The sequence below is a fragment of the Poromitra crassiceps genome (genome assembly GCF_964638095.1).
Source record: "Poromitra crassiceps genome assembly, chromosome: 6".
In the NCBI taxonomy this organism is placed as follows: domain Eukaryota; kingdom Metazoa; phylum Chordata; class Actinopteri; order Beryciformes; family Melamphaidae; genus Poromitra; species Poromitra crassiceps.
Genome location: NC_139627.1, coordinates 29,460,108 through 29,484,454, shown reverse-complemented (window position 1 = coordinate 29,484,454; position 24,347 = coordinate 29,460,108). Strand labels below are relative to the sequence as shown.

Below are 24,347 nucleotides of genomic sequence, written 5' to 3'. Positions count from 1 at the left end.
ATAGAACAACTTAATCTGAATCATATAGCCCTATAAGGTATATCAGGGGGTTCCCCCACATTTCTGAGTAGCCAGCCAGATAGAAAAAGTAGCTGGCTATGGGATGGGCCTTGCCCCTCAAGGGGGGTCCGAGGGGATTCTCCCCCGGAGGATTTTTTTTTAACATTTTAAAGTAAAATTCATCAACCTGGTGCATTTGAGAGCAAAATGAACTACACACATCTCTAATGTGTTGTGACTTTACAAATAATTAGGCCTAAACAATCAATAGCCTATCAAATGTATTTATTGAACATTTGTTGAATTTCTCCAGGTATGAAAAGTTAAATTATACAGTAGGTAGCCTACTTTAAAGGACCTTGTGTGAACCCAGTATATACAGTTTGAAGAGTAATATAGTTCTCTCTCTCACACACACTGTACCTGTGATTGTCAGCTTCAGCTTTATAGCTAAAAGTATGTAGACAGATTGAATCTGTTATTCTTGAATACCAATATATAATTCAAACTGTCCACAAACACATTGGGCAAGGATAGGTAGACAACATACTGTACATGGAAATAAAAGTGGTTCTGCCACTCTGGCCACTAAATTTTAGTCAGCCAATATTTATTTATATAGATCTCGGCACAACAAACACCAGTATGTTTCTAGATAGTTTTCAACATGGTCGTATTATTTTGGCTTTATACAGTAGCACCTGGACTATTCAAGTCGACTCGCACGCACCTAATGTTACAAACTTTACTTGATCAGAGGGAAATCAATCATGTTTCTTACACCAGTGATTCACTCTTCAGTTGTAAAACGGTGAGCCTATAGGATTTTCCCCACTCCGGACACACATTTTTAACCAACCTTACCTATGTTCAGCTCACCATGAGCTGGTCTCCAAATGCGCATTGCGCATCGCTGGCACAATGGCACCGTTAAGTTGTTTGAAGGGAGCGCTGTCTGGGCAGGCAAGCACAGCTCGATAAAGGCACCAACGTGACCGGGGCCGTGTACCTTTCCCGCGGAGCGCTCCACAAAAATAGGCTACGGTTCACGGAGATCCTGGTCAGTGCCATGCCCATGTGTAATCTTTTTTCTTTTCTTTTGGTGTGTGACGTGCTTGGCGTGGTCTCCGCATCAACGGAGTTTACGCGATTGTGTTAAAACTCGTGCAATAATAAAAACTCGTGCAATAATAAGTGAGCATAAACGATTTAAACATGTGAGTAAACGATCTTAAAAGGTGCCTAAACGCTGCAGAGCATTGAAAAAGGTACGTAAACGCCGTTTACGTGCGTTTAGCCACCACTACAGCCCTGATTATACCAGTTACTCTGTCAAGTAACACAAGTTACAAATTTAGTTTTTTTTTTAAATCAAAGCACATATTTAAATAAAGATACAATCATTTCCTAATCAAATTGTGTCTTTATGCAAATAACCACTATAGATGACAATAACAAAGGAAAAGGATAACATTTAGAATTTTGGATGGTTTACACTGACTTCAAGATGGTTTAAATTCTTTTTCGGGATGGTTCCGAGCGGCAATGCCATTCTGCTACTGCAGTCATTTTGGTGAAAGTAATGCAAAAGTAGTGTAATAAGAAATGAGTTACTCTAAACAGACAGTAATATTATAAAGTAGCTTATTACTTTCAAATGAAAGTAACTAGTAATATGTAGTATATTACATTTTGAAAGTAACTTGCCCAACACTGAAGACAATGAGATAGGACGGTAAATGGAATTGCATCGAGTAGAGAGAGGGGGAGAGGTAACATGAAGTGTTGCAGATTAATCTTCCCTCTTCATGTTGTTGTCCTCTTCTCCTCTATAAATTAACTTGATGATATTGCTGCTATCTGCATAATACATAATTAGCTCAAGTAAAGGGCTGCCATGCATAACCTGCACTACATAAATCTCTCCCACCCTCTCACTCTCACTTTCTGTCATTCTCTCTCTCAATAAAACTGGATTGATTCAATAATCTCTCTCACTCAATACAACCAATGTCATTTTTAATAAAAACACAACTTGACATTTCCTCTGTTTACTGTGGCTCCATCTTTCTTAACTCAGTCAGACTTAACATGCTATCTCTCTCTCTCTCTCTCTCTCTCTCATGTAATGTAATTGAATCTATTTCTTCCTCCCTCCCTCCCCCACGCTGCAGCTACCACCCACACCTGCAAAGGTCACATTTTAAATTTTCACCAGCCGTTCAGATTACATCTGCAATCCGTTCAGGAAAACAGGCTAACTATTACACGCTTGTCAAATCGCAGATGAATTTTTCAGAAGTCCCAGTGGACCATCGCTGGCTGTGGCATGGTATAACCGTACCAGAGCAAGAGAACTACAAATGGATGAGCCTATTCTCCTACTCTGCAGTGGAGCATCATTAATGGGAAACATCACTCAATCTAGGAGTTCATATTGAATTTTCCTATTTCACTCTCAGATCAGTATTTTTGAACGTGAAAATACTCAACAAAGACGACCTTGAAATGTCAACAGGTCATTATCATTCTAGATAATATTCTTCTCTGGGGATAATGGTCCATTGTGTAGTTCACATTAACTGACAACGCTGCTTTTGAATAAAGGTCAACATCATGGAGGCCGAAATGATCATTCTGGCATACACAAAACCAGTGATTATGCTGAACTAGTCTAGCCATACCCGCCCCCACTCAACATGGACTTGGCAAGGATGCTAAATTTTTTTTTTTTTTTTTAATTACTTACATAGCTTCAATTACTTTTAAACTGTTCATGAGCATTTTTCTGTGGAAAATTTCCCCCCTGCCTCCTGCATTTACTACATTTATTTTGAAGAATATGACCGGACACATCATCTGTTCTATGGCTTTATCGCTCGCTCGCTCGCGCGCGCGCGCACGCACGCACGCACACACACACACACACACACACACACACACACACACACACACACACACACACACACACACACACACACACACACACACGTTGCACTTCCGAGTAACCAGCGGCTCCCCCAACACTCCTCATTAGCAGCTCAGGTGTGACACTGAAAAAGTGAGTTACTGCACGGCAAGCACACACACACAACAAATATAAACAAACACACACACAACAAATATAAACAAACACAAACACACACACACACACACCAAATATAAACAAACAAACACACACACACACAACAAATATAAACAAACACACACAACAAATATAAACAAACACAAACACACACACACACACACACACACACAACAAATATAAACAAACAAACACACACACACACACACACACACACACACACACACAACAAATATAAACAAACACACACAACAAATACAAATATAAACAAACACACACACACACACACACACACACACACACACACACACATATTCATAGACACAAACACACAGACACACCAGTCGTGACCAATTATTTAAAAAAATGAAGAGAATATGAGGCAGTCAGGCAGAGAGGAAAGAACACTTGACGAGAGAGAGAGAGAGAGAGAAGGGAGAGAGACAGAGAGGTGGCCTTGTGATACTGGAATTGAGAGACCATGATGACAGCAACAATGGCAGAGATGTCATTTTAGTCACAGCTCTCATCTCTGTAAGATCAGAGAGAGAGAGACAGAGAAAGGGAGAGAGAGAGGATGAGTGATTGTGTTCATTTCTGAATCATTGCATGAGATGAACAGTGAATTGGAGCGGCATGGGCAACAGGGAATGTAGTGAAGGTGTTGGTCAAAGTGATGTATGGAACAGGAGGAGTGCCACAGATGTATGAGCTGGGAGCTCAGCTGATCAGTGTGGCACTGTGCAGTAGGGCTGTCACTTTTCATTCGAAATTCGAATGCAACTTCGAATGTGGGGGAGGGGTTCGTGTTCGATATGTAAATTGACTGTTCGATTTTTTTTTTTTTTTTTTTTTATGAACCAAAATTAACCAACTGCTGCTTGCTGGTAATGTTAATCCCATGTCAGAAAAAGTCTCCAGATTTGTCACGTTAGTCTCTTCTGAGAAAGATTGTCTCCAGGGTCTGAAAAGTTGTCTCGAGTTGGATGCAGCCAAGTTTGTGAGGCAGTGTTGTGACTGTGAGCGTCCAAGCTAACACGTCGGGCTGATGCCCGGTGGCCTGCAGTGGGTTGCACCAGCTGTGCGTAAGTTGAAACGTAAGCTAGTTTGAACGTAAAGTCTCACTAAGTCCGAGTTTACGCACTACTAAAAATATTTGGGTTGCACCAAGTGAAATAGTTACAACGTAGGCATAAGTTAGAACTTAAAATTTACACCTACGTCTTACTAGGTGTAAAGTCCTCCGTAAAATAGCAGTTGGCACGGATTGCAACTTGGCACCGCGGCGCATCGTTCTTTTGCGTCCGCAACGCGCTCTCCGTGATAAATTACACCCTTTGATATTTAATTATGACTCACGCTTTTGTTTCCCACAAGCTGCAGCACTGCATACAAATTAAAATAACCGCAACAATTTAGTGAGGCAGGATGGTGGTATAGCCTACAATACTGATGAAGAGCTCACAGATAAACGTTAACAGTAATATGAACCTAAACGAACGTTACTCAATAACGTTCTCATTTGATTAGTGTTGATGAAATATGAAAGCACTAATTTGCAGTGGGCAACATGTCCTGTTTTCACTCCACTTACTTAAACAACCGTAAATAAACACCGTTTCCACCGTGCTTTTCACTGATTGGTCACAGATACTGTACACGTCATTGTCTGCGACACTATTTTGGTTAGTATGGACTTTAGGGTCTACCATTTAAGATGTACCTTACTTACCTCTCCGTGGTGCAACCAAACAAAGACACAACTTTAGTGTCAAACTAACTAGTTTGAACGTAGCAGTTAGTGTGGACTTTACACCCTAACTTAAGACAGAACTTACGTTCAGCTGGACTGATTTTTTTTTTTTTTTTTTTTTTTTTTTTAATTAACCAAAAAACTTCGAATATATTCGAACGAATTTCGGGCAATTAAAGTTTGTTCGAATTTTATTTTGGGAAAAAGTGACAGCCCTACTGTGCAGCCTATTAGATCAGCTTTAGCACGGGACACACGTCTGCCCCCCTCTCTTTTTCTCTCCATTTGAACAAGAGAGATGCAGTCATAAATAAGCACTGCTCACATCGCTCCTGCTTAGAATGGCTCATTGATACGCAGCACAGATTTTCTTTTAAAACATGGGGTTTTCTCTCCCCAGTGCACTAGCTAATATTATATACTAGCAATGTACCCGGCATTTCACAAAGCAATCATCATCATCATAAATATAAAATTGAGTAAGTGGGCTCTGTCTGTCTGCGATTTTGTACTGTACAATTGCGCCTTAAACACGATTTCAGACGGAAGCCCGTCTTTATTGTCACACGAACACTACAACACAATGCATGCGGCCACAACACACACTCATGCTGACGGTGGCCGGTGAAATATGTCCTCTGCATTTGACCCATCCAGGCTTGTCCTTTCCTCCAGGGGGCAGGCCAGGAGCAGTGGTCGCCTTTTGCTTGGCAGGAAATTATGGTGGTGTCGAGGTGGTTTCCAAGACTTTCCAGGTGGTTTCCAGGACTTTAGAACCTGCCTGTGAGATTCCCCAGATCATAACACACCGCCATGCAAATTTTGCATACCAATGGGGTGTGGGCATGAGGTGGTTTCCAAGACTTTCCAGGACTTCAACTTATGCAATACAGTATATCAACGTGCAATATTCTTTTACTACCTCAGCAGTATTTTATTATTGTTTTGTTTCTGCTTTATTGCCCCCCGTCTAGGTGTCATGTGTCCTTATCTGTTCTTAATGTTGTTGTTTTTTTCTTAAATGTTTTAGATGTTTTTTAACATCTGATTTTAATGCACTGTCAGCTGAATCACTCTTAATTTCGTTGTATGGGGAACTGTGCAATGACAATAAAGGCTATTCTATTGTTCCAGGACTGTCCAACCTGTCCCTGACCTTCCCCGGATCATAACCCACATAACACATTTTCACTCTAAGCCGACCTGGGGTATGATTTCCAGGACTTCCCAGGTGGTTACTTCCAGGACTGACCAAAATGGCCATGACCATTCCCGTTTTTTAACTATAGGTTTTTACTATAAGTAACTATATTACTTTCAAAAGTGGTGACCTTCACAAGGAATCCAGCACTTAAAGTTATCTTGTCTAACTTCGAGGCTACTGCTGCTCCGTCACATATAGCCCAGAGCAAGTCCCTGCTGCTCTGTCACTAATATAGCCCAGAGCAAGTCCCTGCTGCTCAGTCACTAATATAGCCCAGAGCAAGTCCCTGCTGCTCCGTCACTAATATAGCCCAGAGCAAGTCCCTGCTGCTCAGTCACAAATATAGCCCAGAGCAAGTCCCTGCTGCTCTGTCACTAATATAGCCCAGAGCAAGTCCCTGCTGCTCAGTCACAAATATAGCCCAGAGCAAGTCCCTGCTGCTCAGTCACTAATATAGCCCAGAGCAAGTCCCTGCTGCTCAGTCACTAATATAGCCCAGAGCAAGTCCCTACTGCTCTGTCACTAATATAGCCCAGAGCAAGTCCCTGCTGCTCTGTCACTAATATAGCCCAGAGCAAGTCCCTGCTGCTCTGTCACTAATATAGCCCAGAGCAAGTCCCTGCTGCTCTGTCACTAATATAGCCCAGAGCAAGTCCCTACTGCTCTGTCACTAATATAGCCCAGAGCAAGTCCCTGCTGCTCAGTCACTAATATAGCCCAGAACAAGTCCCTACTGCTCAGTCACTAATATAGCCCAGAGCAAGTCCCTACTGCTCCGTCACATATAGCCCAGAGCAAGTCCCTGCTGCTCAGTCACTAATATAGCCCAGAGCAAGTCCCTACTGCTCCGTCACATATAGCCCAGAGCAAGTCCCTACTGCTCAGTCACTAATATAGCCCAGAGCAAGTCCCTACTGCTCCGTCACATATAGCCCAGAGCAAGTCCCTACTGCTCAGTCACTAATATAGCCCAGAGCAAGTCCCTGCTGCTCTGTCACTAATATAGCCCAGAGCAAGTCCCTACTGCTCAGTCACTAATATAGCCCAGAGCAAGTCCCTGCTGCTCAGTCACTAATATAGCCCAGAGCAAGTCCCTACTGCTCAGTCACTAATATAGCCCAGAGCAAGTCCCTGCTGCTCTGTCACTAATATAGCCCAGAGCAAGTCCCTACTGCTCAGTCACTAATATAGCCCAGAGCAAGTCCCTGCTGCTCTGTCACTAATATAGCCCAGAGCAAGTCCCTGCTGCTCAGTCACTAATATAGCCCAGAGCAAGTCCCTGCTGCTCCGTCACATATAGCCCAGAGCAAGTCCCTGCTGCTCAGTCACTAATATAGCCCAGAGCAAGTCCCTACTGCTCAGTCACTAATATAGCCCATAGCAAGTCCCTGCTGCTCAGTCACTAATATAGCCCAGAGCAAGTCCCTGCTGCTCAGTCACTAATATAGCCCAGAGCAAGTCCCTACTGCTCAGTCACTAATATAGCCCATAGCAAGTCCCTGCTGCTCAGTCACTAATATAGCCCATAGCAAGTCCCTACTGCTCAGTCACTAATATAGCCCATAGCAAGTCCCTGCTGCTCAGTCACTAATATAGCCCAGAGCAAGTCCCTACTGCTCAGTCACTAATATAGCCCATAGCAAGTCCCTGCTGCTCAGTCACTAATATAGCCCATAGCAAGTCTCTGCTGCTCTGTCACTAATATAGCCCAGAGCAAGTCCCTGCTGCTCAGTCATAAATATAGCCCATAGCAAGTCCCTGCTGCTCAGTCACTAATATAGCCCAGAGCAAGTCCCTGCTGCTCAGTCACTAATATAGCCCAGAGCAAGTCCCTACTGCTCAGTCACTAATATAGCCCATAGCAAGTCCCTGCTGCTCAGTCACTAATATAGCCCATAGCAAGTCCCTGCTGCTCTGTCACTAATATAGCCCATAGCAAGTCCCTGCTGCTCTGTCACTAATATAGCCCAGAGCAAGTCCCTGCTGCTCAGTCACAAATATAGCCCAGAGCAAGTCCCTGCTGCTCAGTCACTAATATAGCCCATAGCAAGTCCCTGCTGCTCTGTCACTAATATAGCCCAGAGCAAGTCCCTGCTGCTCAGTCACTAATATAGCCCAGAGCAAGTCCCTACTGCTCAGTCACTAATATAGCCCAGAGCAAGTCCCTACTGCTCAGTCACTAATATAGCCCAGAGCAAGTCCCTGCTGCTCTGTCACTAATATAGCCCAGAGCAATCCCTACTGCTCAGTCACTAATATAGCCCAGAGCAAGTCCCTGCTGCTCTGTCACTAATATAGCCCAGAGCAAGTTTCTACTGCTCAGTCACTAATATAGCCCAGAGCAAGTCCCTGCTGCTCTGTCACTAATATAGCCCAGAGCAAGTCCCTGCTGCTCTGTCACTAATATAGCCCAGAGCAAGTCCCTACTGCTCTGTCACTAATATAGCCCAGAGCAAGTCCCTACTGCTCTGTCACTAATATAGCCCAGAGCAAGTCCCTGCTGCTCTGTCACTAATATAGCCCAGAGCAAGTCCCTGCTGCTCAGTCACTAATATAGCCCAGAGCAAGTCCCTGCTGCTCTGTCACTAATATAGCCCAGAGCAAGTCCCTACTGCTCTGTCACTAATATAGCCCAGAGCAAGTCCCTGCTGCTCAGTCACTAATATAGCCCAGAGCAAGTCCCTGCTGCTCAGTCACTAATATAGCCCAGAGCAAGTCCCTACTGCTCAGTCACTAATATAGCCCAGAGCAAGTCCCTGCTGCTCAGTCACTAATATAGCCCAGAGCAAGTCCCTGCTGCTCAGTCACTAATATAGCCCAGAGCAAGTCCCTACTGCTCAGTCACTAATATAGCCCAGAGCAAGTCCCTGCTGCTCAGTCACTAATATAGCCCAGAGCAAGTCCCTACTGCTCAGTCACTAATATAGCCCAGAGCAAGTCCCTGCTGCTCTGTCACTAATATAGCCCAGAGCAAGTCCCTACTGCTCAGTCACTAATATAGCCCAGAGCAAGTCCCTACTGCTCTGTCACTAATATAGCCCAGAGCAAGTCCCTGCTGCTCTGTCACTAATATAGCCCAGAGCAAGTCCCTGCTGCTCTGTCACTAATATAGCCCAGAGCAAGTCCCTGCTGCTCAGTCACTAATATAGCCCAGAGCAAGTCCCTGCTGCTCAGCGGTCAGCAGCACAAGTCTGTGGTTGTGACTATATCTGGTGGTAATGGTCATTTCCCAAGTGCACGTCTGAGTGTGTATAGTAGCCTATGTAACCCTACTTGCATTTACAGCTCCTCCCTCGGGTCACTGCTATAAATACTCAACCAGTCCGATTAAATAAATGTTTAGAGACATCCCTCCGGGCATTTTGGTGCCTCATCAAGCTGGACTCCATGCCACGACTCTTCATGTGGGTTTGATTCCTGCACTCAATCACTTTGCACATATCGTCCCAGTCTCTTCATAAAGCAGACATACTGTGAGAGAAAGAAAATTACAAAGAACAATTCCAGACCTCAGAGGGGCGTGGCAGGAAAAACTTGGTACTGATTTATCTGTGGTACAACTCTGCTCAGTTAATAACAGGCACCAGCTGATTCAATTCAAAGTTGCCCACCGTCTCCACTACTCCAAGCATAAATTACACAAAATCTTTCCCTCTATCTCGCCACTGTGTGACAAATGTCAGGTGTCGGAGAGCACACTATCTCATGCCTTTTGGTTCTGCCCTTCACTAACATGATTCTGGGCCAAAATATTTAACTGGTATTCTAAAGCCTACAAAATAACCCTTCAGCCGGAGGCAGAACTCGCCATCTTCGGCTGCTCGGAGTCTTCTCTGAATTTCCCTACAGCTGTACAACCCATTTTTAGCCTACCTCGGACCCCCCTCTCAAAACACCCCAATCGAAAACTGAAATATTTTTTTAGGCCTGTTTTACAATTATAAAATAATTTATGTTGCTAAATAATTAGGTCTACTTTTGATTTTGATAATTAGGCCTACTTTTATTAATTTCCGCCAAATTATTGAAAATTCTACAATATTCTGTGTTTTACAGTTGATTCCATTTATTTTTATTACCAAATTCCATGATTCCGTCCATTTCTTTCTGTTTTGATGTCAATCATGGCCCTAACTATTGAGTGAGCCGCTTAGACAATCTCACTATGAAATTATGTAAGATTAAATGTAATGTATGAGAGCAGCACCCCAGATAAATGGGCTCTAAAATCTGCTCTATGGTGCTCAGTGAGGGACCTAATGTCTTGGATTTTGAGGAGAGGGAGGAGCAGGAGGGGGACGAGTTAGGTAGGCTCATAGTTTCTGATGCTATTCTTATAACCGAAAAATCTGGCAGAACAAATGCACACACATTGATGGACACATGTGATGGGCTGGGCATACAGCATACCCCCCCCCCCCCCCACACACACACACACACACACACACACACACTTTACTTCTCCCTGAATATAGGGAACACTCAATAGAATAAGAGGGAGAAATGGCAGCAAAGAGAAAGAGATCCAAAAAGAAAGTTATCCAGCATGATACTCGTGAAAAACAGCCACAGGAAAAGGGGGCGTGGCTAGTGCGGTTTGCTTTCTTCTTCTTCTCCTTTCATCCCTTGTTCAACATCAATCTAATTAGCCCAAGTCCAGTGGGCGGGCCTGTCTCACCAATCAAACACGACACACAAACACACACACAAAAGCAAATATCTATCAGCAAAAGCCTTCACCACCTGGCACCGCCTACCCCATTTGTTATCTCTCGCTCTTTCTTCCTCCCCGTCTTGTCACATCATTGTATTGTATCTTTCTAGTTCTTTCTGTGATTTACGGAGATGCTCAAAAACGCCCTTTATACCAGAAATGTGCGTGACTGTCTGAGCAGAAGTGGGCACCCAGTTCTTCTATAAAATCCATAAATCCAAGCTATCTACATAGATGAGGGCTCCTCAGATCCAGAGAACCTGGCACTGGGGAGAGAAGCTGACATTACTGTCTCTGCTTCCACGACATCACACGGTTCCAAAATCTTGCAGTGGGAAGGGGGGGGGGGGGGGGGGGTCAACCACTCCCTCCCTCTCCCTCCCTCCCGCACTCTCCCTTGCTGTGTTCAGATAGTGGCCTGAAAAATAGACCAAACCTGCTGGCACTGCAAGATGCAGTTATTCAGACAATAAATGCTAAGAAACATGTAGCTGTTAACATCAATAATAGGTTATTATGCACTGATTTTCTTTGTTTGGCCCACTTGAGACCAAATTGGGTCGCATGTGGCCCGTGAACTAAAATGAACTTGACACCGCTGCGTGTTAACCTGACTAGGGCTGTCCTCGACTCTCTGCCAGTCGAATCGAATTCGACTATCCAATATGAATACCGTAAATTCCGGACTATAAGCCCGTTTTTTGGGCTTTTTTGGCCCCTGCGGCTTATATAACGGTGCGGCTTATCTATGGATTTTTTTCAAAAAAAAAAAAAAAAAAAAAAAAAAAAACTCTCTTTTTTAGCACTCTTTCTAACTATAAATCCTATATAACTATAATAAGTTTTAATTTCCTCTCTTGCCCTCTTTTCACCACACTGTATGACACTGTATGACACTGTGTGCACTGTAAAAAACAACACAGGTGGTGTTGTGTTATGTTGTTTTGTTGAAATGTTAATAAATGGGAGCTTCCTCAAACAGCCATCTCTTTCCCGACAATCCCCTCTGTGCATGAACCCTTACATATGGTAATTAAACATTAACTCATTGAGTGCCATGGACGTCCTTCGACGTCCAATTAAATAGTGACGTAGAGTGCCACGGACGTCCTTCGACGTCCAATGCGTTTTTTGACGGTGGGACGTCGATCAAAGCCTTCCGCAGCTCCTGTACAACTATAGTAGCTATTGGAGGTCTATAACCTATTTTACAGAACCCTTAGGTGGCGACAGTGCTCTCCAGATTACAGAAATGTCAGGAATACACAGCCTGAAATAGCCTTGATGAAAGAGAACCCGCTCATGCTGCAGTCCAGAGCCATGTAGATTGTTCTGGCTGCAACTGACGGTGCGTGCGAACACAGTCAATCCGCGCACACAACTGAGTCCTTCTGCCTCTGTCTGTCTGTCAGCATAGTTTCTCCACATGATTAGCCGCTAGAAAAGCAGCAGCGCGACACTGAAAAGCCAAACCTTTCACTGCAGTCCGCGTGCGGCTTCTCCATGTTGCGCTGCCTGGGAGGCGGCGCTTCCCAGGCTTCCTAGACGCTTGGTGCGAGGCTGTGTGTTACTAGTGTGGGGAGGAGTTTTCAGCTGAGGGGGGGGAGGGGGGGTGGGGCACGCAGGGCAGGACACAACTACACCACATCACTACATCAGAAAATATTACCGTATCTAGAGTCAGTGAATGTGCTTGAAATGCTGCATTTCACAAAAGGCTGAATATCTCAGCTTATAATTTGAAATGCCTGAAAACGCTGAAAACAACCTATCTTCTCCGGCTCATAACTAAAGAACGGAAAATGGTATCAATAAACTTTTTTTTGCTGATGATACAATAGAGTCTCCTTGTTCTTTTTGCGTGTTCGGTGTTTACATAGTAATATCACACAATATTCTGTGGGCCTCGATAAATCACTGAAAACGCTCTGAAAACTCTGGCACTGGGAGCGTCCGTTCTCCAAAAGTGGCTGGCACTCAATGAGTTAAAACACAAAAAAAAAAAAAAAAAAAAAATACCATTAAAACACCCGCGGCTTATAGTCCGGTGCGGCTTATATAAGAAAAAAATAGTCAACTTTGCAGGTGCGGCTTATACACCGGTGCGGCTTATAGTCCGGAATTTACGGTAATCGACTATTATTTATTTTTTATTTTTTAAATTAAGCTTGAAGATCGGCGCGGCCTGGGGTCCTTCAGGCTAGAGCGAGGTGCTTGGCGCAGCCGAATGACGTGCAGCGCACAGGCCTTCTTGAGGCATCCTCTTTGCCTATGGTGCGGCATAGTAGGATTGCCTTTTGGGAGGGTCTGGTGAGACGAAGGAGGAGCGCGGCCTGGATTCACCCACAGGGCCTTAGCCCTCCATGCACCGAAGGGTCTTTCAATGCTGCGGTGTAGCACTAGCTCTATTGCAGCGGATTGGGCATGATCAACCCTTCCGCGGGCAACGTTGCAGACAGAGTAGGAAGGCTGATCCATGAGCGGCTGCTTCCGGGACGCGGGTCGGGGTCTTAATCGGCCTCGGCTGGGTCTACTGGGCGAGGGTGTATGATGTTCGACAGACCCGAAACACCTTACGACCCCAGTTAACATCACTGATGACGCGTCCCAGCGCATGCTGTAGTATGTATTTTGAATTGTATTATTCTGGCTCCCCTGGCCAGTGACACTTAGGAATAGTGTAGGCGACAACCAAGTATAGTTTGGTGACAAGCTGGAGAGACAGTTGACGGTCGGAGAGACGGCACCCGGTACGGGATGGGTTTAGCACCCCAGCCTGGCTCTCTCGTGAGGGAGAAATCCACAAACGCTACGGATTAGCCTCCTGAAAAGCTGTGTAAAGATCGGCGCGGCCTGGGGTCCTTCAGGCTAGAGCGAGGTGCTCGACACAGGCGAATGACGTGCAGCGCACAGGCCTTCTTGAGGCATCCTCTTTGCCTATGGTGCGGCATAGTAGGATTGCCTTTTGGGAGGGTCTGGTGAGACGAAGGAGGAGCGCGGCCTGGATTCACCCACAGAGCCTTAGCCCTCCATGCACCAAAGGGTCTTTCAATGCTGCGGTGTAGCACTAGCTCTATTGCAGCGGATTGGGCATGATCAACCCTTCCACGTGCAACCTTGCAGACAGAGTAGGAAGGCTGATCCGTGAGCGGCTGCTTCCAGGATGTGGGTCGGGGTCTTAATCGGCCTCGGCTGGGTCTACTGGGCGAGGGTGTATGATGTTCGACAGACCCGAAACACCTTATGACCCCAGTTAACATCACTGATGGCGCGTCCCAGCGCATGCTGTAGTATGTATTTTGAATTGTAAAGCCACATTTTTTATTTCACCTTTTAAACATGTAGTCTACATGAATAAACAAATGAAACAGTGTAAAATAAGACATTGCTGCTGCTTTGAAATGACATCTCTAATGCCTAGAGCTATTCTATACAGTTCTTTAGGCTATTTCTCAAAAACTGATAGGCCTAAAGAAGAAATCTAAACAAGAATAAATTAACAAATTAAATTAATATTGGAATTTAAATGGGGGAAAAAAGACTGCTCGACTTGAGGAATCTCCATCGACCCCCCCCCTTGATTTTCATATCAAGGACCCATAATTTAGCGCACATTAGCCATGGACCTCCATTTGATGAGATTATGTCGCTCTGAACAAATCTGAGAATATTTGTTATTGATAGATAATGATTTTGTCCAGAATACTATCTGTATTGCTGTCACATGTTGAGGTGTGGACCCAAGGTGCAGACAACAGAGCAGGCAGACATGTCAGGAGCAAACAAAGGTTTTTAATTGAAGAACTCAACAAGGAACTAGCATACAGCTACTACAAAGAGGCCATTTACACCTGGCGTTAACATGTGGTTTCTGCCATCAGATTGCAATCAGATTGTATTTTATCACTTCAGCCTGATTCCATTTACACCTGGCGTTAACATGCATTTTCTGCAATCTGATTGCAATCAGATTGCAGAAATGGTTGTCCTCTGAATCCGCATAAAGTTTTTGTATCCAGATTGAGAGGACACATTGCATTTACACTTGTGTTCAATGTGTACACAATGCATCCCTGACCACCTCCGGAGGTGGTTTGGCCGATCAGATTGCAATCCTTCTTCAATGCATTTTGGGGGTGTTTACACCTGGCATTTCAAGTGATAAAACACAATCTGATCACAGAAAACGCATGTTAGCGCCAGGTGTAAATTGCATCAAGGTAACTCCGAGTAACAAAACACATAGCATAGACAATGACCTGACAAACAGAGGAGACAGACAGAGGATACACAGGGCTAAATACAGCAGAAACTAATCACCCAATGAGGAACACATGGGTGAAGTGGGAACAGAGGAGAGACAGGAGGCAAACTGATTGGACAGGTGGAAACAGGGCTAACGAGGCAACATTGAAGGCAGGTGTGGAGGGAAGGGAAGATGCAAACGGGCCCTGTTTGAAACTGGTCCCTATTCACCTTATTCACCACGCCCACTTTTTCTCTCTTCCGCGTTCAACGCAAACGTATTTGTTCTTCCGGTTCAGTGCTAGTTGCGAAGGCCACTAGTGGCTAATAATATTAGCCACTAGTTAGTTATGTTATATGGCAGTAAAATGCCACTGAATGACCAAATTGATATAACCGTTAACCATTTCGAGTAACACTGATTCCATACGGATCACCAGCGTTAGTTTGTTGTTTATAACGTGGCTATATTCATAACGTTTCTATCTCGGATGCGTTATTTCGAATCGCACATAGGTTACGCAACCTAACATTGGTGCGCAACCTAACGTCCACTCCACTAACGTCGTCTTAAGAGCACAATATTCCTGGAATGCAAGTTTAACTAAACAGTTACATATCCTCTGCATTCTACATAAAATTAAGATATTACGGGTTGTTTTATTTTGCATGTTACATACGTATTGGCCAAGATATGTTAGTTTATGGCGGAGTAATTCTGCCAGTTTAAATGCGGACTGTGCGCAGCCATCTTGCCTGCGGAGTTTTTGGCAAGTCAAAACGGAAATACTATTACAAAATGACGTAATGCGGAAGCGTCCATGTGTGAGCAAAGAATAAGGTGAATAGAGAGGTCCAGGGATGACATATTTTTGTAGGCTGAATGCGGAAGTCCCGAACTTCCTGGTTCCACACTGTTTCTGTCTATGGGATTTTTGAATGGGTTTTTGGCGATATGCTTCAAATAATGTCTGTGGGCAACGCAAGTTTAATCAAACGCGAACCAAGGTTCAGCGGGATAATCTTCACACATGAGGACCACTTTCATGAGTTTTGTAGCGTAAATGCGAGCCCTAGAAGTAAAATGCTCGAGCTAAGCTAATCCTGAACTACACACTGTCGCATAGGCTTCACGTCACGTCAGCACTCAACCTGGACTGTTGTTGATGTGTGCACTGATTACCTCGGGCTGAACGGGGCTGAACCAGGTGAGGGAAAGAGAATTTCCGTGTTCGCCCTTTGAAGTGGTGACGTTATTGACGTATATATCCACATCGACTCAGCAGTGTAGTCTCATTTAGCCGTTTGCTAGCTAGCCGACCGTTTAACGGCATGTAAAAGCTTCAAAACTCATAAAAGTGGTCTTCATGTGTGAAGATGATGTTACTAAACACTGGTTCGCGTTTGATTAAGCCAGCGTTGCCCAGAGAGATTATTAGAAGCATCGCGCCAAAAACCCATTCAAAACTCCCATAGGCGAAAACTGTATGGAACCAGGGGCGTTAGCATCGATGATTTCCGGACTCGTTACTGGACCTCTCTATTACAGTGTGTGTTGGCCATTTTGTACTAGTGTCTGAATTCTCAGCTGTTAATTTGATTCACTATATTCACCTTATGTAGCCCCGCCCACTTGACCCAGTTGTGTTATGACTTCCTGTTCAAAACACTGTCTGTTTTACCTGGTCCCTAGTACTGTAGTGTCACCGGAAGTGTCAACACAATGGGAAGTAACTGGCTGACCCCTGTGTTGGAATCAGAATCAGAATCAGAATCAGATATCATTTATTCGCCATTATGTTATGTAACATATAGGAACTTGTTTTGGCATTAAGGTGCATTAATCTTTTTTCACATAAGAGCACAGTAACGCCACAGCAGCCATGGGCGGCGCCGTCACATAACATGTGAATAGTCCACTATAAAATACCCACAATGCACTGCAATTTGTAGTGAACAGAGAATGTAGCCTACATTTTCTCCAATATACCACAATGCAATGCGGTCGTGTTTACCAAAGGAGCAGAAGAGGTAGTGTCAAAATGCACCCAGCACCCACATTGATGGACACATGATGGACATACACACCCGCAATCCACACACACGCACGCGCATACACACATACACAGGAATCAGATGCATGGGGAAAAACATATTTTTCTTTTTTGTTTCAGCTGTAGGCCTATTGATGTTTTTTGAGTTTCCTACTTTTTATGCCTGCATGCGTTTATTCATGAAGCCTGAGACTGATTACTCTGCATTTAGTACAAAAGGTCACATGGCCCGGCCTTAGGCTGGCTTATGTGCAGAAAAAGCAAACACTCTGGAAACAGGAGGATGCTGGCACATCTGCAAGAATGGATTTGTGAAACCTCTGGTGAATTGATGAGATTCACAAAGAAGCTTGAAGAAACAAAATTAATTAACTCAAGGTTCCTTAAACTTTTTTCAGCCTGGGACAGAATTTGATTACAATTTTGCCTAAGACTTTAAAACATAGCAGTACTCTTCCCAGGTGAGGACCCGCCTGGCATTGCACCATGACTGACTTTAGGCGTCGACCTTTAGTTGGAGAAACTATATTTTAATCATTTTTTTATTGCTTATTGGCCATACAGTGAGGCCAAACTGTCATAATTGCCTGGAGTTTTCCCCTGTCATTCCTTAAAGTATTTTATACCATATTACTGTACTATCTATTCTTCTGCTACTTCACCATAGCAATACCATTACAGTAATGGTGCTTGAGTGTGAAATATATTTCAAATGAATTCAAACTGAATCCTGAGCTGGCAGATGAAAGACTTTGGTGCCGGGGAAAGGGGATGCCTCTCTGAGCCAACCGCTTCATATCTGTGGGAAAGAGTGAAGGACTCATCTCTTCCCCCACATTCAATCTGAGAAAGCGGTTGGAGAAAATTAAAAACTTGCTTTTGACGTGACCCAAATTGCTCTGGAGAGACTGATGACTTCAGTAGCAGAGGTTATTTTGGATCCTTCAACTTTTTATGAAGTCTCTGCTCTAGTCTACAGACCATAGGCGGCGATCCCGTGGCAGCTGAGCCCCCAAGGGGAAAATTCACTTGATAGGTCTACTGTATGTGCCAGCGGCCGGGTCCAAATTTACATTGACCTGCTAGAAAATTCCACCCGCAGTGCGCTGCACGGCATACAGTAGCCCACGTTGCAAAACAAATTGATCGAAAAGTCATAGCTTTAATGTGATTGGCTAGCATTAGATGCAGTGTGCACTGTCCAACGATTGGTCCGGCCCACTGCTGGGACGGATTCCAACGCATATGATGGCAGCATGGCAAGATGGATTTCTCGCACGATTGTGATCTCGTGAATGCAGCTGCCTCGCAAGGTTAAAGGAATAGTTCGGATTTTTTACGTTACGTTAGGTACTTATGGTGAAATGGCCTGCGTGAAAAGGGTCTATCGGCAGTCAGTGGCTACGTTTACATGGACAGTTTCAATCCTCTTTAACTCAGAATTCGATCCCAATCCTCTTCAAATTTATCTTGTAAACACCTAAAGCAGAATGAAAAAGGCCAATTCGATGTGAAGTCAAATTCGATGTAAGGGGGTGGTGTAGTTCGTTTCTCAATGCGATTGAAGTATTTTTCTATACATGTGAACGCTCTTTCCTCTACGATCCTCTCTAACTCACTGCGGTCTTTCTGCGCATGCCCGTTGTCAGCTCTCCCTCTCAAGGAAGAGCTCTGTCACACTTCAGGAAGGGAGGGGGAATCACATGGATACGTCAAACGCGTCAAACCGCGTCAGACACACCCGGCCCCAGCAGCTAGCGAAACATGGCCGCTTCCAGAGTGGCTGTTGACAGTTTCAAATGATGACAAATCAACCACTTTTGCAACGTGGGGAGGAGGCAGCGGATTTGTTTGGCGTTAACGTTAGCTGTTGTGGTGGCTATGGCTAACTTTAGCTAGCTAGTTGTGGCTACCTTCAACAGGCAGCGCTCCACAAGCTTGTGGTGACGCTAAAACGTTACATGCAAGCTAACGTGAAGCTAGCTGCGGGGCAGTCATGATCTATAACGAAACGAATGCGCACATTTACATAAAAGTCAACATCACATAGTGTCTTTTCTTTAATCTAGAGGCATCATTTTTCAGTCAAAAGTGAAACGGGCATGCGCAGAAAGACCGCAGTGAGTTAGAGAGGATTGAGATTGGATACTATTTTCTCTTGTAAACTCGCAGGAAATAACGATCAATGCGAATGATTTGATTCGAATGATTTCATTTCGAATTAAAAGGCCTCATGTAACCGTAGCCAGTGAGAGAAGTCACTCTAATTGGCTGGTCAGCTGGTAGCGAAGCAGTGCAGGAGAAGAGGGGGCGCACACAAAATATTCTTATTTTCCAGCTTCATGTCATCTGATTATTCCAATACACTAATGTTCACGAGTCACGACGTGACCTTCAGGAAAAGCCCCAGTTGAGCCTGTCGCTGTATGATATCACCCATTTCTCCTTATTTCTCTTCTCAAATGCTGAAATACGCCAGTGCCATTTGCAACTTTTCGTCAGACATATTCTCGGTTAGAAGTAGCTATATTAGGAAACCATTTAACTGGGGAGTGAAATGGTAGGCAAACGCTGATTTGTTTCATGAATGTGATCAGTAGGCTATAGTCACAGTCCTATAGGTCTCACGCAGGCACAGAACGTACATGCTAGTAGTTGCCCATCTGCAGTAGTATTTGTAGGTGTGTTCAAGTGCTTGCTTTTGGCTCCGACAAAGGCTACATGAGGCGACGCAAGAGTCTGACTTTATTGCCGCTAGTCCTTTGCAGTGAGGTTGATGTGTCCCAGCCTTAAAAGCCTGCCAAATCAGTTTGGGTCTTGGGGGAAAAAATCCTTTTGAAAGAGTAAAAGTTTGACAACTACTGATTTAGCAGGGAAGATGGTGAAAACAAGGCAACCTGGTGCTGCTGTGATGAGTCATATGGAACGCCTACATCTTTTGAAACAGGAAACAAGGAGCAAAGAGCAGAAGAGTCAGCTTCATTTGGAGGCGTGGAGGAGAGTCGTGGTGTGTGCGCACAGCCCAGGCGCCAGAATAAAATGTCGGGCATTGTACGTTTCTAGAATTCATGAAAATGTACAAAAATGAACATTTCTGAACCAAAATACGTTACTTTTCACCTTTCTACATACGTGAAGTGTCCCTGTCTTACAAGCCAGTTGTTTTACTTGCCTAAACATAAACAAACTGTTTTACTTGCCTAAACATAACCAAGTTGTTTTAATTGCCTTAAAGGTCCCAATTCGTACAGCTGTAACCTCTTAAAAACGTGTGTCTCTGGTCCATAAAACATGATTCTGGATTAATCTGTCGAAAATATAGCAAACCAGTTTGTTGTGACGGAGTTCTCACTTCCTCATCTGGTCGCTTCCCAAGAACGGCCTGATTCTATAATATATTCAGAACTAACAGTTCCCATTGGCCGCTGAGGGAGAGCCCGCCCCAGGCTCCCAGCGGCCAATCAGATTAGCGTCTGTGGACCAGCACACTAGGTTGCGAGTTATCGTTAACTGAACGGTACTACGCTAAAGAGGACATCTCAAAATGCCTAGACTTACCGAATGCACCTCTGCAGTTGCTGGATCACGTACAGTTGGCGTCGCTCCAGCTAGAAGTGTTAATTTTGTGGCTATAGACTAAATGGTGCAGGTAGCTTGTGTGAGAGGGACCCGCGCAGTATGCAGGAGGAAGCTAGTGACGTCGATATTCTCTCCAGATTCCTCTCTGGGCAAACGACGCGTTTGGGGGTGTGGCTTGGAGGAGACTGCAGGGGGACGCTGGATAGGGACAAATCCAACTGTGGCAGTTCTGAGCGTGTGACCACTCATTACAGGGAGGGCTGACAGCAGTATATATGCATTTACAAGTAAAAACAGCTTTTGCACGGAATGGGACCTTTAAACATAACCAAGTCAAAACACAACTAAAGCAAAGGAACCAATGTTTTCAAATTAACCGGCGTTTTGTTTCATATTTACGTTGAGATCGTAGATGTAAAATGCCACGTTTTAGAAACGTATTTTGCAGATGTTTTGTTTCAAATTGACGTTGGCGTGATAATTGATATTGTACATATCCTGGTTTTTAGACATGTTAAATGCCAACACTTTATTCTGGCGATTGGCTTGGTGTGTGTGTGTGTGTGTGTGTGTGTGTGTGTGTGTGTGTGTGTGTGTGTGTGTGTGTGTGTGTGTGTGTGTAGTGTACCCTTTTTATGTGTTTCGTGTGTGTGTGTGTGTGTGTGTGTGTGTGTGTGTGTGTGTGTGTGTGTGTGTGTCATTGTTCACTGTTGCAATGTGCTTAATATACAATACAGTATAAAGTATACTGTGTTCTTGGCCTGGGGTTCCCACTGTTCCTACTGTTCCCTCAAAAGTATTGTCCAATTACAGAATGCCCAATTGTGAGGACATTTTTTGCGGGTCATCAAAACACTACATGCTTATTCTAGTGTTAGAGGTAAGGGTAAAGCTTTTAAAAAAAGCTTCTTTTTTTAAAGCTTTACCCTTACCTCAACCAACCCCGAATCAAGTCAGCAGATTATTGTATTCATAGGCAGATCATCAGAGGCATGAAAGAGGGAGACATGGAGAGATTAGATTAGATATTCCATCTGTGAGGTGCTCAGTTTAGTGGTTTTGTCATACACTTGTATTATTAATGAAGCCAATTGAATAACTGACACATGAGATGCAGCTCAACTGCTCATTATATCCAATGTGGAGTTGTTTGCTTGTCCTATCTTGCCCTGTCTAAAGCATGCATTATAGTAAAGCCAGGTAGATTCCCACTGGGAGCAGCCATCTCCCTGTCTAAAGCATGCATAGAGTAAAGCCAGGTAGATTCCCACTGGGAGCAGCCATCTCCCTGTCTAAAGCATGCATAGAGTAAAGCCAGGTAGATTCCCACTGGGAGCAGCCATCTCCCTGTCTAACCAGGCATTCAGGATTTCCCCCACCTCTCAATATTGATAATTGCAAACAGATGCATGCATTTATTTTTGCTTATGTGAAGATGTATTAGAAGTTTGATTTTCAAAGTGGATATTCTACATGGAAGAAGGAAGTGGAACTGACCTCAAAGCAGGCAATTATGTGGTAAAACACTCATGAACATGAAATAAGTTCAGTACAAATGTAAATGCTCTAAAGAATATCATTTACTGTAAGATCAGACTGATACTGGGTTTTTCAAAGCCTCTTTGTATTTTCATCTCCTATTGTAAAGAATATATTGTATGAGCATTGAGCATAGGTGGACAATTATACCAAGATTTATTTTTACCAACTGTATTTTGTCCTTATGCCTCATAGCCCAGCCCACTGTTATCCATAAAGGATTGATCACATTTCACAATGTCAATCCCTGCTGCAAAACCTATTGCCAATATAGCCTACCTCTGTAATAATAAGCAATATAACTTTATTGATCCTGCTCCAGGAAGTACTTTCATCACTGGAACACCACGACGGACAACGCTTTATTAGGACACTGGCTGCTGCCATAGAGCAAGCAGAAAACACCTGCACAGAAACACTGAGCAAAATAACACAAGATGTATCAATGTATCACTGAAGAGAGAGGTAGAAACCTTAGTGAAGTAGAATATTGCCCCCTGTGTGTAAAAGATTGACAGGAGACAAGTCTTCCAATCCAGATGTGAATCCAAACCTTTATCAGTCAGCATAAACAGTTTATATCAGCAAGGAAGACAGCGATGTTTACTTACTTTATGGGAACCACACTTTTCCTAACTTTTTATGATTACTTTTTTCTTTTTAACCCATACTTGCTTCTGATTTTGAGTGCAATTCTGAAGACTCATTTGATACCATTTGTTTTGGTTATCATGAGACCAGCTAGTAGGTAATTGAGTTGAAGGTATGCTCGTATGCAATACTTGCCTATATTTCATTCTGGATAACTGAAATTGCAAGAACTTGGGATTGCTCTGGCGGTTTAAGTGGCTCCATTAAAACAAAACTCTTTCCTAGTCAGAATCTTCCTGCAACCCAAATTTAGAGTTGGACCCAAGCTCTAAAACATCACTTTGGATCCAAGCAAGCACAGCACAGTGCCTGAACAATGTGACTTTAGCTTGATGTTGGCTGTAGCACATTATTCTCCTGTAGACCTATGATGTTTTGTTCATATATTAATGTTTTTATTAGAGCCCGACCGATGCCGATACCGATATTAGGGAGTAAAAAAATTCCAATATCGATATATCGGCCAATATTATATATGCCCATTATATTACAATTTTGTTTTGCAATGATCCCTCAAATATCAAACACTTGACAAAGATATGACTTGACATGACTTGAGATATGTAATGTAGGGAGGATATTTTACAGCTTATCAATAAACTTTATTGTCCAAAATTACATCAATGCAATGAAACTGTAAACTTCACTGGGAATTTAATCATTATAAATAACTAGAAATAGAAAAACACAAATAGAACAAATAAATATAACTTGAGTTAAGAAAAAAGATCAAATAGAAAGATATCGGCCGATAATATCGGTGGACCGATATATCAGTCGGGCTCTAGTTTTTATCAGACATAACAGTTCTAACTAGTGATTCAAATGACCTATCAGATACAGTAAACTCTCAGGCAGAATCAATTCAATTATGTGTTCATTATGATGTATGTGATTGTCACTGAATTATTTCTCCAGCAACAGTTTTGATTAAATATGGTTTATACAGTTTTACATCTAATAAAACAAACACCACTACACCAGTAAACTAACTTTGACAATTCATGCTTAGAAGACCTTCAGCACAATATAATACATATACATATACATACATTTGAATTTGTTATTTGAATTATGCAACACTGGCTCTTTTTTTCTCCTTTTCCTTTTTGAGAATGCATCCTTAAAGTAGGAGGTAACATTAGGCTACCGGTGTGTGCTGTCTCCCACACAATTCAAACAAGAGAATAAGCTGTGGCTACCCTACCAGCCTAAAACATGCAGTAAAGTATGACCATCACAAGTAAATTACCTCAGCAGTAGCCTGGCATACTTCCACTCTGTCAACTGTCACTCCCACAAATTCGCACATAACATGTATGCATGTTTTTTCACTGTGTCACCTAATAATAGCTCTAAACCCACATGAACTCGGGAAGTTGAATTCATTAGTGGAACTATAGGCTTACTACTGTCGTTTCAAACTGTAAGTCGCATGAGGATGGGGGAAACACGCATGCTTCTGGAAATAGCCTACATACCCACTGATTTCTTCTGACATCTTCTCTGACTCTGAGTAACCT

General features: G+C 43.5%; 1 protein-coding gene across 1 annotated transcript in view; it reads right to left on the bottom strand.

Moving 5' to 3' along the window:
- Positions 1–24,347, bottom strand: part of ramp1 (receptor activity modifying protein 1) — a gene marked incomplete at its 3' end in the record, with an annotated part of 73,986 nt that overhangs the window by 49,262 nt on the left and 377 nt on the right. The window lies entirely within an intron of this gene.